Genomic DNA, 15,832 nt, shown 5'->3' with positions numbered 1-15,832 from the left:
GATCCCTGCCATGCCTCATTTCTGCCTGTCTGGACTCATGGCTCAACCTGGCTACTGTCACTAGGCTTATTTGGGCACTGGGGGCTGACAAAAATTATGAACATACATGTCTCTGACACTGTGACAAACTTTTGTCTCCATCTAGTTCCTTAATGGGCAGCATATTTTGTGTGTGAGACTACAGCTGGGGCATCTTGATGATGTGGAAGAATGGATCACACACCTTGCTCCTGGACATGTGCTCCTGCTTCTCCATGTGCCAGCTGAGATCCACAATGACTACCTTGGCAAAGGACTTCTGTCAAGCTAACAAGTTAAATCAGCTTCATAAGTGGTACAGTGATGGTGCAAAAATGCTGGTGCTCACAGGTAGGTAGGAGTAAAGGAGTGGAGGGAGGAGTGGGTGAATAGGACCTCCCCTTTTATAGAATAAGCCACTAGCTTTGGTAGTTTAGTAAAGCTAAAGAAAAGTCTACACAGAGGAGCAAGGGAAAACAAACAGATTAATTCTCTACTTGCCATCAGAAGATTTTGTCTGGCTACATTCCAGGAAGCAGGTCTGGAAGATAAATGCCCCAATAATTACTGTTCTCTCCTCTTCTCCTTTCCCTTAGTTTTATTTCCAAGCAGGCAACATAGTGTAGAGTATCTCCTTGGTTAGCTTGGTTCAGCTGCAATGTCTGTCTGTGTCCCTTCCCAGGCTCTTGGCCATGCCCAGAGTACTGGCCCATGGAGGAGGAATATTGGAGACACAGCTGGTGTGTTACCAGCACCTCTCTAGCTACCAATACACAGCACAGCACTCTGAGGTCTGCTCTGGGGAAAGTCACCCAACCCAACCCTTCCTGAACTTGCCAATGCCAAAAAAATGTCCAACGGCACTCTGCAGAAGCCAGGCAAGCTGCCTGTCCCACTAAACTATAGGATATTGTTATGTTGGATGATTAATGCTTATACAGTTTTTTTTTATTTGGAAAAGACTATTAAACAAGGGATCCAAGAGTTCTGTGGGAAGTGTGCTAATCCAGAAGTGTTTATGTAATTACTACTCCCCCTTGAGTGTACACTGCAAATTTCCACAGTTTTGGACATGGTCAGGAATCCTACCAGATAGCTGTTTTTTAAAAATGGGGTAAGAAACGAAGAGAATTATATTTATTGTACAGATCTGGGCTATAGAAACATATATAACATTTCTTCTTCATAACCCTCTATTTATTTTGGCAGTTAGACAGGCACATTCCCTAAGCAAAGTCCCCAAAACATTTAGCATGGGTTAACACATGGAAGAAAAGGAATAGTGCATAGAAAGGAAAGTGCAAGTTCAAGGCAATTTCACCACTTATCAGTGTGATAGCCTGTACTGACCTGAGCAAGAGGGTGTCAAAACAGGGCTTTAGAAACCCAGTAACAGTTGTCACTAACATGGGTGATGGTGACTATGAAGAGGCACTTGAAAGGTGTGATTATATCCCCGTACCCTTCCCCTTTCCTCACTTTTTATGCCAAGGGCTTTCCCCTCACTTGCACACGTTGGTAAATGCAGTCAAGAAAGCATCAGGAACACTGCCCAGACCTGTCCTGCAGGTGTTGCCCAGCCACTGTAGCAGCAGGCAGTGCTTGAGGCCATCACAGCCTCCCCAGCTGCCATAAAGTATTTTCTTCCCACAACAGGCAGCACCTTAGCTTCACAAAGTCATAGTTCAGCCTTTCATGCTCTTCTCTGGCATGTCAAAGGCTCGAAAGTGAGAAAATCTAATACTCCTGCATACAAGAATCAGCTCTGACCACTGCCTAGACCTGAAAGGAAAGTATGTGCTAAAGAAACCAGAATAATAGCTGAACCACACAATTCCAAAGAGCTGGCACTTGCATCAAGGTGCAGTCTTAATAAAATCATTTTTCAGTTAAGGTAGATCTGTAATATCTGTGATTTGTCATCCACAGACTACTCTATAGGTTCACCCTCACAGAGACAACAACTGGGAGCAGCTGTTGGACAAAACCACCCGAATCAGCCAAATCACCTGCTATTATGAATAATCATACAGCACACACCTCTTAATTAGCTACTCAAGATTATTTTTAAAGTAGCTACTTTGGCTCTGACTGTGTTGTTATTGGAAAGTGATCTGATCTCTAATTGCTTTGAGGGAAAAGAGTAATCTTCGAATTTCCTCCTAAAGTTTATTCTCTGTTTTACATCTGCTAGTTTATGGTTCAGATCAGAGTACTACATTTTCATTTCTCCTATGTCCTTGGTGTTACAGTCTCCACCTGGCATTCTTTCTGCAGTCCACAACATGTTATGGAGAGATACACTGCCCCCTTCACAGATGGCAGACAACTGGATGGATGGGGCTTTGATATCCCTGCCTGTAGTACAGAGTTTGGTGATCTTAAAAGGTCCTTTCCCACACTGACCAGTCCACGATTTCATTCCTTCTTGTATTGTTTTTCTAGGCTAAAAAGATTATTTTTGCCATATATTCTTGTAAGAAAGGCTACTAGAATAGTAAGAATAGAAGCTTTCTTTGCACCTGATCAAATTTTAATCCATGTTCCTTGAATGAGAACGAGTAGAACTTCACAAATTACTTTGATGTCTTCACTAGAACTTTGAATAACATCATTTACACTCCTCTAATACCACTAGAAGTAATTCAGCTACATCAGGCCAATATTCCTAGACTTGTGCTTGTCAAAGTAATTTGTCTGTGTTTCCAACTAATGAGCTGCTGGCTGAAACAGTAATTTCTGTTATTAGTCCACTCTCAGTCATTGATTTAAACAAGTACTAAAGATTCAGATCCAACACTCATCCTGAGGAATTTTAAAGCTAATCCTCTTCCTGCACAAGAGATTTCCTTTCATTGCTAGTGTTATTATGTACTCAGGTACAGTCCAACAAATTATTTTCTAAATCCCACTTCCCAATCTTGTAGTTTCTTATCTGTAAAGAAAAGGTGTTTTACTGAGGCTGGATAAGATTTACTGCACTTCTACATAGACAGGTATCAGCCAGTCTAGCTCAAATAGCTTCAACATTTCATTCTGCTCAGAGCTGTTTTGAAGGTCCCCATATATTCTAAATTACTTTAGCCAGTACAAAGCTGTCTGCATAATTTTCTTCCAACATCTCCCTTAATATAGATTTTACATACACAACAGTCTTGAGTCATCTTGTAATATCTGAGAAAATACTTTATGATTACATGCTCTGTTTTCTTATACCACTGCAACACAATTACACGATGGAGAGTCCCCATGACCCAACCTCAGTAGATGACTTGGGAGCTCACCAAATCATCTGTGGAAAGAACTCTCGTGCAAAAACCCTGGAAAAAACAAACTCCAAGTGATTTATAACTGTGCAAACCAATGCTGGAGAAAAATCTAAGCATCTACTGAAATCTGTGTGCGTTTATGAAATGAAAAACAATGCTGAAACCTGACTCAGTGTGCTGCTGCGTGTTACCAATTTGCAGCACTGTTCTAAGATCTGTAGGCAGTGTATTTTGTATTAGCAGCCTGGATTTCTGTCATTGTGGCTAAAACACTCTTGGTTTTATGGTTCTCAGATCTGGTATTGTCTTAAAAAAGCTGGCTTTAGCCCACTCAATTCATCATTTCAGCTCCATCAAAAATCTTCTGCAATTTTAAAAGCAAATGTTTAGGGGTTTTTTCCCGGGTTTTTTTTTTTTTAAACTGTAATACCTGATTTCTCAAATATAGTTTCAAGTTATATACTCAGGTTTGTTTCTTCTGTTTAAGGAACAAAATTCTCACAAAACCCACAAAGTTACATCAAATTTACATCAAATTTACATCAAAATGTGACTGCCAAGCAAACACACACTGCTTTTTAAAGAACATATTGTTGTAAAAAAATAGACTTTTGTCTGGTGATAGTAGTTTATAAAGAGATATAAAGTTTTCAGATTTTCAAGCTTTGCTTGTTCAACATAATTTCATAATCCTGAGGAAAATACTTAAAAAGAAACGGCCTACATGCATGGATTTAGTACTGTGCTTACGTGAAAGCAAAAAGCAAACAATACAACAGAAAAATAACACACCCAGTTCAAAGCCACAAGAAGTTTTACTATATTGAATAAAATGTAGTTGCAAATAATTTTTAAGTGGACTTGGTCCTAAATCTGCTTCTTAACAAAGTCTGAAGTGCTTTTGCAAGAGTTTCCACTCAAGTATTTCCTTTCAACTCAGTGTTTCTTTTCATTAAACACAAAACAAAGTGGACACTTACTAACATCTAGGTTGTTTATTTTAATACTTAAATAATGTACCTGCCTCATAGTTTAACTTTAAACACTGGACATTCATTTTCTTGTGATAATGCTGGATTTAAAACTCTGTTCTAAGATTATATAAATTTCTGGTAATAGCATGATACAGAAATATTTTGTAACTCTTGGCTAATATGAATTTTATGACAGCAGTAGTTTGCCCACAGTTTAAAATTCTGATGGGGTACTCACAGTAGGGCTCTATCCAACAACTCCACATACCCTAGCTCTTATTATGTAAGCAAATCCCAAGTTATTGGCACTCATACAGTTCAAGTACAAAAAGAAAAAATCAGAACATGCAGTACCATTTGCACATTTGAAGCTAATACATTTCATGCACTTAATCGAGTAACTCAAGATAATATGTTTCATCCAGAGAAAGGGCAGAAGGAACTGATTTTACCACGGTCTGTTCTCAGGCAGTCTCCACTGATTTCAGACACCTTCTTTGACTCCAGATCTCCTGGCTGAAGTGCAGTGCTGTGGCTTTCCCCCTGTCAATGGGCACAAAGAACATGCCATGTCAGTTCTCAGCCCGTGCCCTGCTGCTCCCCATGGATGCCCACCAGACAGTCCTCGCCATCCTCCCTGATAACTCATCCCGGGGGAGAATCGTGTTCAGCACGGACAGGGTGTTGCTACCCTGGAAGCTGCTCCTTGTCTCAGCACTTCTGACTCAGCGACAGTCTCCTCTTTGTAAACATTATTTTCATTACTCACCACTTGCTACCTGCTGGTTTGTAGCTAACCAGGCTTTATGCCCTGTACAAAGAGCTCTAAGCCACGGTGTGACCCAAACTACCACATGTGATTACCTCCTTCCCACCTTCATTTACCTTCGTGACAATTGTTGGCCAGTTAACTCCATGTGATTTCATTTTCTCTTTCATCTTCAAGATTCAACCAGGCAGAAGCAAATTCTGTCAAAGCAGACAGTATTGCTCTCTGCAGAGATCTTTTGAGAACACCTCAAAGAAACCCTATAGTTTTTGGAGATTTAGTGTGTATTTTCCTTGACAACATCATTAATGTAACTCAAAGCTTCAAGAACTGTTACAAACAGATCATGCTTTAGGACTTAAAGTGGTCCCTATAGCTTAAGAAGACCTTTAGTATTCTTTTCCAATTTGGATTTGTTACGGCTTAAAAAACTGATGTAATCTAAATTTCAGCTATTCTGCATTAAATCCTGTAACCTGTTCTGATCCAGCAAAGCCTGATTCAGCCAAAAAAAAAAAAATTGGCTTGTCTGTGTTCTTACACTGAACTCAAAAGAACTACACCTACTTCTAATGCTTCTGCCTGCTAGATCATGTCCATTTTTTGTGGGACCTGAGAGGATTAGAGAATGTAATACAGAAACAACAGTATATCTTTGAAACCACTCAAGGACATGGACAAGATGAAACTTTACTAGTACTGAGCCTCCTTAAAAGCTTGTGAAAAGCCATTTTTTCTACTAAAAAACTCTGAAATATATTTAAATTAAGAAGAAAATCAGTTATTTCTTATAAAATATGCAGTGAAAAAATTTAAGAACAGCTAAAAATCTTAAGGATAGAATGATTTTTCATTTTATTGTTCTCTATAACTAAAATAACAAGATTAGCCAGCAGAGCTAGCCTGGAAAGATTCACCATGATATATCCTTTTTCACAGAACAATGCAGTTGTTTAAATATACATTCTTATCATCAAATTTATTTTTGAATTCTGGTCAGTTGTAGTAAGTGTCAGGATATTTTTAAGCTTTAGAGATTTAAGTTTATGTAAGTTAATCGTTTTCTAGCAGAACATATACCTGTAAATCAGTATTATTTCAGAATATCTCCAGGGGATCTCTATGTTCAGCTTTGACTGGAGTTTTGAACAAATTGCTCTTTCCCTGCACCTGCAATGCCGTTTCTTGCTGGCATGGTGGTTTGCTGTATCGTGTACCTTGCTTGTGTCATTCTTCAACTAGGTACACAAAGATACAGCCTCTGCTTGACCGCCAAATTGACACAGAGAAGCACAACCTATGCATTTTTAACTTTTGGCCTTCTATTTTATGCAACGCGGAAGAGAACTTCAGTGCGCTCGATTTCAGCTGATGCATTACAGGGTAAGATATCTGCTTTGTAAAACGCCCCAGAATGTTTGCATTAACAGATTCCCTAAAGAAAAAAGAGAATTAAAAAAAAAAAGCCCCAAAACATGACCAGCTTCTGGAGGCGAATCCCTTGGGCACAGCTGGGGACCAAGGCAAAGGGGGAAACAAAAGCGGAGAGGAGCCGCGCGTCAGCCGGCGCGCACGGAGCGCCGGCAGCGGGGATCGCGGGGATGCTGCCCGGCATTGTGTTCGTGTCCCGGCCCCTGGGACACCATCCTGCGGGCTCCGGGCCCCCAGACACCGCCAGGACTCGGCAATAAGCCTCACGCTGCTCTGCGGCTCAGCAGGACTGCGCTGACACAGCAGCAGCCCGGGCTCGGCTCTCAGGGCTCTTGCACAGCCTCCCTCCAAGCCAAACAGGGGAGGCTTCCCGGGGGGAAAGAGGAGAACCCAGGAGATCCGAGGGAGTTTTTGATCCGTCAGTGCTTTCGCAAACCTAATGAAACTGTTCTTAGCATGGCACTGATTTACTAAAATGACTCTTGCTTCAGCTTCACCCACACTAGTGCCAATAGTAGGAGGATGTGAACTGCAAGTAAAAGTAAATAACTAACTCATTAAAATTATGCAGCTGAAATAAAGAAATGAATAAATGGCAACAAACTCCTTAATTTGTTGATTTAATCTTTTTTAATTTTTCCCATGAGGCAGATAATAGGGGAGTTAATGAGCTGCCAGACATCAGTCATTGGACACTGACTGTTCCACATTCAAGAGGCTGATTAAATAATATAGGTGCTTATTTAATTCTGGCAGCATAACAAGATTGAGATTATTAGTTAGGAAAGACATCTGACATTTTGAGCAAAGGAGAGGCAATCATTCTAGTTATACCAGTCTGAAACTATTCTCATAAAACTTAATATATAATATTAACTTTTTCCTTAGTTGGATTAGAACAGAGGAAAACACCTAAAGCACAGTATGAGCTATAAACCAAAGTAGGGCACAGGATTTCAACATGCAGAATTACACTAGCTCTAAAACAGCAGGGGGTCACAGCTAATGGACATCTACCTTCAGAAGAAACTTCTCTCTACAGACAGTGACTGTCAGAATAAGCTTCAACCTACTCATAAATTACAGATGTCAATCCATGGGAAAAAAAGTTAACATTTTGTAGTAGGGGGTAATTTTATTCTAGTCTTTTTTGGTAATGTCAGACAGTTAAGTCATTTTATATGGTCCAGGTCTTTGACTAACTTCGACAGTCCTGACCAATAAACTCCAGCATCATCTCTTAGCACCATTTCCAGTACTCCCATAAATCTGCAATGAATCAGTTCAAGGAACTAATCACTTTTTTTGTAGAGCTAATTATTTTTGTTGATTTTTTTATCTCCTTGAAAAATCAGATTCATATCAGCTAAAGAACAAGGGAGGAAGTAGAAATGGCTTGAACTCTTCAGCAATAACACTTAAACCCAATCTGTTTAAAGTGCTTTGTTTCAGGCAAACACTAAGGATAATACCTGTGAAGTTTTGGTTTGGCTCTGAGAACATAGCTAAAAGGTAAAATGTTAAAGCCAATGAAAAACTAGTTTTTTATTGTCTGCTATCAAAGTATTATTAAAATGTGTCTGTTCAAATAGAAAACAGATTGTTTATATCCATTAAGGCTCTCCCTACATAGTCAGTGACCTCTTGAACCTAGTAAGCAGCAGTCTCTTGACAGCAGTGAGTTGAAAAGCAAAACAAGAGTGGAATTATGGTAAAGACATTTTTTCAGGTACTCATGACTATTGGTTATTACCTGCAACAATAATCCCATATGCCTCTTCGAATGAAAACAGTTAATGCTGTAAATCCTAGTACCACTGTGATGACATAACTAGCCTTTCATGGATTTACTATTCAAGAGTTGTAAAAGGGTCCATCACAAAACCAAAGAACTTCTAAACCTGGCTGACCTCTGGCTCAGCTTTCTGAATCACAGAAAATAGCCATGCACTCCTCCATGAGCTGGGAAAACGTAGATGTTATTTGAGGGAATCATTGAGAGATTTTGTAGGGAGGATTGAAATCAGCTAAAGACAAAGAGCAACTTTTCTCAAGTAGGAGTAAGGACCCCCATGCAATGGGATAACAAGACCAAAGTTGAGAAGAAAAATATTTGGGAACGTGGTGTTGATTGTCAAGCTGTGGCTATTGGTCTTCTCATAGTCAGAAAAAAGAAGTTTTAAGGTCAGGTGGAAAAAATTATCTGGGAGGACAAAGTCCTACAGACACAGCAGAAATTATCTTCTATTTGAAGAATCTACCCCATACACTCTAGACTACCTATTTTTGGATGCATAGTCCACACGAAGTTGTGATTCCTCATATATAGAATGTGAAAAATTCAGGTTTATGTTAAACCTTATCCACTATCAGTGGTCAGAACCAAGGCAGCAGCTCCACAGCAACAGGGTAGCAGTTCTCAACTCAGACACTGTTTACACAAGGAGCGGAGGTTACAGTGACCTCTCTTCCAAATGTTAGGGGTTTAATTCCGCAACACAATGAACACTGATACAGCTGCTTAGCTGAGCCTGCACTGCAGCGACAGGAAAACGGAGGAAAAAGAGCTACTTTCCTCCTCCCTCTGGAGCATTCCAGAACTCTAGACTGAACTTATAAATTAATTTTTACATGAGTCAGGAAACAGCAAGCAGGTGTTCACCACTCCTTTGATTCCAGGATCTGCTCAGCAGTGACAGAGAAGGGCAATGGAGCTGGGGAAGGGTCTGGAGCACAAGTCCTACCAGAACCAGCTGTGGGAGCTGGGGGTATTCAGCCTGGAGAAGAGGAAGCTCTCCAGAGCTCCCTGAAAGGAGGCTGTAACCAGGTGGGGGTCAGCATCTTCCACCAGGCAAATAGTGACAGATGAAGAGGACGTAGTATGAAGTTGTTCCAGATGAGGTTTAGGTTGAATGTTACAAAGAAATTCTTCAAAGAAATGTGATTCCATATTAGAATGGGCTGCCTAGGAACTTGGTGATGCCACCATGCCTGCAGGTGTTTAAGGAAAGACGGAATGTGGCACTCAGTGCCAAGGTCTGGTTGACACAGTGGTGTTGGGTCATAGGCTGAACTCTGTCATGAGACGAGAGGGAGCTTCAGACAAGCCCTGCCTTAGCCTCAGATTTCTGGCAACTGCTTAAATTTAAGAAATCACTCTGGCACGCAAGTTTCAGGGATGGTAAATCAGATTCTATTTACAAAATAAATTATTAAACAGACCATAGATAACAGACAAAAGATCTTAATCAGAGTTACTTACTGCAAAGTATAAAATTAAAAAGATCATAGATTGCAGCATAACATAAAAGAGTGCACAACATTAAGGCTGCACCTATATTAAAGCTAGAAAAAGAAATATCATTGATTAGGGGCCAGATGTGACTTACCACTAAAATGTAAATAATGCACACAGATTCCTTCACCCAGAGGAATAACCATGAAGCAGGCGTCCCTGTTCAGGCGAGAAACTCCACACATTTCCAGGGAACGCCTAGAATATTTCTGCTTTGTGAAAGTTTTGGTGTAGCTTTTATAGTTTGTAAAGTGAGGTGTCTGTCAGTCAGAAACCCAGCTTATCTTCCAGATCTTTCTCCAACAGTAAAATCCTTATTGGCAGCTGGGAGATGCCAGATCATTGTTAACCCCATGGTGCCAGAATACCTCACTGCAAGACAGCTCATCCTGTCTGAGTTATCTGACCAGTGAACAAACAAGAGATAAGCTCTTGCTGTGGGGGTGAGATCCCTGCTAGAGACTCGATGATCTCAGAGGTCTTTTCCAACCTAATTGATTTTGTGATTCTCTGACACTGAATGGTGTATTTTGACGTATACTGATCTGCCAGTTTGTATACTGTAAAGGACCACGTTTCAAGACTTTGGCACTGGAACGCTCAAGGTTTTATTTTGGGATACTGTGGAATGGAACTCAAACCTGAGTTCTGACATGAGAGGAACAGCTGTTAACAGATGTAGAGAAGTGAGATTCTTAGGCAGGGCTGCAGCTTGAAGCAGAGCTTTCACTGCTCTTTTATGGATTCAGCTTTGAAGAAGGAAAACAATGATAGTTACAAGTTTGTTTCATTTAGGAAAGAACATTTTCCCAAATATTCAAACAGCATAATAGTAAATTATAGAAAATACAGTCTCAACACCTTCTGTTTCTTGATTCAGATCAAGAACCTGAATGCAAGTCTTCTTTGCCACAACTACAGAGCTCCTAGCTTTGCTGAAGTACTTGTCTCCACCTTTTTAAAAGAAAATTTATCTTGTTCTGATGATGCCTTAGTTAATTGCCTGTATCATATATGAACGCTTGAATGGGAGGTCCTCTGGAATATCCTGACCCTGCTACTTTGAAAACAATCTAGGTAAGTTGCTTTATCAAAATTTTGCCTTCAACAGTTCTCTATTGCTCTGACAAAATACTTTTGTACTGTCCATTTCACACACACACACACACACACACACAAAAACCCCAAAACCAAAAAAATCCCAAAAACCCCCAAAAAACCACTCCTCATTATGCATTAGCAATCTTCCAAAACCTTCTGGTAGTGTCTTTTTGCACCCATCCTTCAGACTTAGAATTCCCAATTTTTATCAGGCATAAAAATCTCCAAGCCATAGCCATTTCTATGTCCCAGGGTTTACTTGTATGTAATTTTAAAAAATATCTTTTTTTCTATTTCCTTCTTTGTTTCTCCCAAATATTCACAACAATGCTTGTCCTACTTTCATAATACACTATGATTTTAAAGCATCTCTGGGCCCCATCTCTAACTAATTTACCTCACTCTAACAATCTTACATAGGAATCCAGCTCTTCTTGAGATTCAAAGAGTCCATTGCAGTTAATTTTCTTCAATACAGCAGCAAAACAACCTCTCCTTCCTAAATTAAATAAATTTTCCCACTTACACTACTCCTTGCCTGTCACAAAATGCACTGCAGAAATGAAGTCAGACACAGCTAATTATGTATGTCCACTCTTTGTTTCTCTCTCTTTACAGAACCTGCCTCACGGCCTCCAGCAAGAATAGGCATGATTAGATTAAAAAGTTCAGGGATCCTCTGATCATCTCTCAAACCCCATCCAATGCCATTACTACTGAGTTATGAACAAGCCTCAACTTCTGTATCTCAACTTAGCCTGTTCAAACTATTCCACCTTGAAGAATTATTACACATTAAATGAACAAAATGCTGAACATAGTACAGCAGCAGAAACATCTGTCTGTAATACTGGACAACCAGGATACTAACTACTGTTAACACCATATTATTTATCAAGAGTGGAACTACTGACAGAAGAAACAAAACTATTTCATTTTCATTAGTATTAGATATTAACACCTGTTAACTGCTTGATGACATGAAGTGAAATAGTTCCAGAGTAGCTATTCAGATTTCTTTCAAATAGGAAAAAAATTGTATCATAGTACTTTTATTCTAGTGGATAAGATAAAGCAACTGAAACATGGATTATTAAAGATATAGGTTAAATTTGAAAGAAAGCAAGGACCTGGAGCTGAATCTCTTAAAAATCCATGAGAATGAATTCCCTAGTCTTTCAACTACTTTGGCTAAAATTTCAGGTTAAAAAATATATTAAGAACCACAAGGATGAGACAAATAAACATGGAAGTTTATTTTAAAAATAAAAGAGTTCAATCTTAGAAGAATTATAAAATCATTTAAATAGACTACTATGCTTTTTTTAAAAAAATGAAGTAACTTGTAACTGAGTTCAGAATTTATTTATCAAACCAGATATTAAACACACTAATTCAATAGCTACACTACCCCCTTCATGCTTTTAACATGGTCAGGTGATGCTTTCAAAAGACCTGAGTGTCATAAAACGCCATCTGCTTTAAAAGCACCTCTTCAGCTCACCAGCTTCACCCCTGGGTTACACTGTTGCTGTGAAATAATATTCAGATTTCTTGTGTCTGAAACACAAAATATTTCCAGCCTGTCTACCTGTCAGTATCAGTGACATTCACATATAAACCAGCTAGTTCTGAATCAATTAGCTTGAGCATTTAAATCAGTATTACTGCACTAATATAACTCTCCACAGGGGCTAATATATGCTGGTTTTTAGTGTTGTGTAATGTAGCCAATTCCCCTTACAGTTTTAGTTAATGAAAGACTCTTTTCCACATTTTCTTCCAAAAACTGTTGTGTAACATCACTGTGTACTGTAAATAGCTTCCCACTTCCATCTGCTGTCTGCTCTAAACTGCTCTGGTTTGCAAAGTTTTTGTTTTACAGCTCTTCAGCATAAAGCCTTGTTGTAATTTCTTCTGAACTACGGCTACCAGTCACTGCCGCAGTTTCCAACAAAGTTCAGAAAGCCAACACAATTTGAATGATGCCAGATAATTCTGAAATAGGGTTCTGTTGGTTTTGTGTGGCAAGGTTTGGTAGCAGAGTGGCTGTAGGGGCTGCTCTGTGAGAGGCTGCCAGAACTTTCCCCATGTCCAAGAGACCAACGCCAGATGGATCCAGGATGTGCCCACTCCTGGCCATGGCTGAGTCCCAGGATCAGTGATGGCTGTAGCACCTCTGGGAAAGTGTATTTATAAAGAGGGAACAAAAACAGCAGCACCTCTAGCCAGAGAGAGGAATGAGAATGTGTGAGAGGAACATCTCTGCAGGTACTGAGGTCGGTGAATGTTGAGGCAGCCCAGGGAGGTCTGCGGGGAGCAGAGATCCACCTGCAGCCCTGGAGGAGCCCACACCAGAGCAGGTGGGTGCCTGAAGGAGGCTGTGAGCCCATGGGAAACCCTCCTGGCAGGAGCTGTGGCCCGTGTAGAGCAGCCCATGCTGGAGCAGGTTTGCTGGCAGCACTTGTGACCCCATGGGCACCCACAGTGGAGCAGCCTGCTCCTGAGGGACTGCACCCTGTGGAGGACACAGACTGGAACAGTTCATGGAGAATTGCAGGCCATGGGAAGTACTCACATTGGAGAAGTCCATGGAGGACTGTCTCCCACGGGAGGGACACCTTGCTGGAGCAGGCACAGAACATAAGGAAAGAGAAGCAGAGAAAATGTGTGATGAGCTGACCACAACCTCCACCCCTTGTTCCCCTGTATTGCTCGGGGGAAGACAGAGAAATAAAGAGTGGAATTGAGCCTAAGAAGCAGAATGGAATAGGGAATTTTTTAATTTTAGATTTGTTTTCTCACTGTTATTTTCATTTCTCTACTCTCGTCTTATTAAGCAGTAAATTAATTTACCCAAACTGCACATGATGGTAGTTGATGAATGGTTCTCTCCCTGTTCTTATCTTGACCCATGAACCTGCTGTTATTTTCTCTCCCCTGCCCAGCAGAGGAGTGGAGTGACAGCATGGCTTAGGTGGGCACCTGGCAGCCAGCCAAGGTCAACCCACCACGACTGATAGCACAGGAAATCACAGCTTACAGTTATATTTCCCCACAACATGCTAATTAGATACCGTTATTAGTACAGTTTCTGTGATGACCAGAGTCTCTAGATCTAATTGCTTTGCTGGGTACACTAGAAACATCAAAGATATATTTCCCTTTTCAAAGAATGTGAAACCTAACAATTTAATGCATAAAAGCTTCGCAGTAATTCAGAGTAGGAGAGGTTTCAGGAGGTCATCTAGACCCCAAGAGCACCAAGGAGGGATCAACAGTGCCAATATAATTCCTTTGATTTGCTAATCTATCCAATTAGGGGAATTTTGAAACCTCCTTAGGCAAGGTAGACTACTGATATAGAATTTATATTGATGAAATATTCTTAACATCTATTCTGTATCTTGCCTGCTACAACTTAATCCAAGTACTTCTTTTGCAGCCTAAAAGCAACAGAACAACAGATTGCTCCTGTCTCTCTGCCAAGCTCAGAGACACCACTTTGAACACTTCAAATATATCTGCACAATGCAAGCCACACTCCCATTCGTAAATGGTATGGTATTTAATTTTTGCACAGCAGGATGATGTTACTGACTCCTGTTCCTCTTTTGTAAGTGTTAAACCTCTCATTTATACGTGTTAAGATCTGATTATTAAAATTATTATAGAGGTCCCTCTGTCCAAATTAAGGTGCAAATGAGACCATGTTCTGAAGTGAACAGTACAGCTTTTATTAAACAGTAAATGTGAGGGAGAGAGAGAGAGAGAGAGAGAGAGAGAGAATTTGGGGGGGAGGGGGGAAGAAGAGAATTAGCAGAAAAATAGATTAATCAGAAAAAAATATCACCACTCCATATATTCCAATATATCCCATTGGTCCTCTTCTTCTGGTCTTCTCAGTAGCTGCAGTCTTGTCGTGGTGGTGGCTGCAGACTGTATCCATCAAGTGGTGGAGGAAAAGAACCCAAAACCCACCAGGTCCATGGGTTTTATGTTATGCTGAGGCAACGTGGAAACGCCCCCTGTACCTCCCCTGGATGATGTAACACTGGATCAGGGGACATTTCATGACTCTGACATCTTCTAAAATGTTGCAGCTGTCTCTCACCATTGCAGTTGAATCAACCATGGCCCATTACAGCCCAGCAGCCAAGATGAATATCTGCATCCTACAGGTGACTGTCCTGGTACTTTGGAGGGGAGTATTCACAGTAGAATCATTATGTAAGGGAGGACATTGGCATGATAAAAAGGACTTATGCCCCCTCTCAGGATTTGTCTTTTATCAGCCCCTTGCTTTATCTGGAAACCCAGCTTGGAGCACCAAGCATGCACACTCTTCTGCACTCTGTGCATCACTAGCAAAGCACTCAGCCCATTGTTTGAGTTGTTAGCACCAATAGCCCAGTCTCTCATAGCACCTGCATGGTTTGAGTCATTAATCACTAGCAATCTACTCTCACAATACCAGCTACCTTCTTGAACCCTTGTTACCTCAGTCCTGTATTTGTGCAGTTGTGTATCTGTGTTTCAGAGCAGCACCTTAGTCTTATTTCTACTAAGCAAGTTTTTATTTATCAGAAACCATATAGCAGTATAATATAAAAATCACTTTTTTCTCTTTTTCTTCTTCTCCAATAAGCTGAAGTCCCTCTCCTTGCACCATTATCTAGTACAATGGTATAATGCTATCCATGTCACTAATGACATATAGATTAGTTGCCACACCAAGGAGTTTTTTGTCCCTTTGCTCAGACAGTGATCCACTGACAACCAGTTGTAAATCATTTTCCATGGACTGGCCATCCTGCACAGTGGTTTCATATAAACCATGGGTTTCTAGCTAATTTATGAAAATTTCATGACATTGTTTTGAAAGCCTGACCATAGTGCAGATATTAGATGTCACTACTGCTCTTCTGTCCTTGAATCTTGTTACCTTCTTCAGAAGGAAACCAGAGCACTTTTG

The 15,832-nt window shown here is 40.4% G+C and overlaps 1 protein-coding gene across 14 annotated transcripts in view; it reads right to left on the bottom strand.

The window, feature by feature from the left end:
- The window catches only part of PRLR (prolactin receptor), a 153,239-nt gene that overhangs the window by 61,382 nt on the left and 76,025 nt on the right, over positions 1-15,832 (bottom strand). For 9 of the 14 annotated variants that reach the window (XM_088155901.1, XM_088155902.1, XM_088155905.1 and 6 more), the window contains one exon: positions 4,714-4,804. The exons of 1 other annotated variant lie outside the window; for it this stretch is intronic. The gene's annotated coding sequence lies outside the window, so the exon portion shown is untranslated. The remainder of the gene's footprint in view (positions 1-4,713; positions 4,805-15,832) is intronic. 4 more of the 14 variants (XM_088155903.1, XM_088155906.1, XM_088155910.1 and 1 more) reach the window with 1 other exon arrangement.

The sequence above is a fragment of the Sturnus vulgaris genome, chromosome Z (assembly GCF_052056855.1).
Source record: "Sturnus vulgaris isolate bStuVul1 chromosome Z, bStuVul1.hap1, whole genome shotgun sequence".
NCBI classification, from domain to species: Eukaryota; Metazoa; Chordata; class Aves; order Passeriformes; family Sturnidae; genus Sturnus; species Sturnus vulgaris.
The sequence above is the reverse complement of the archived record's forward strand: the minus strand, read 5'-3'. Positions and strand labels throughout refer to the sequence as shown.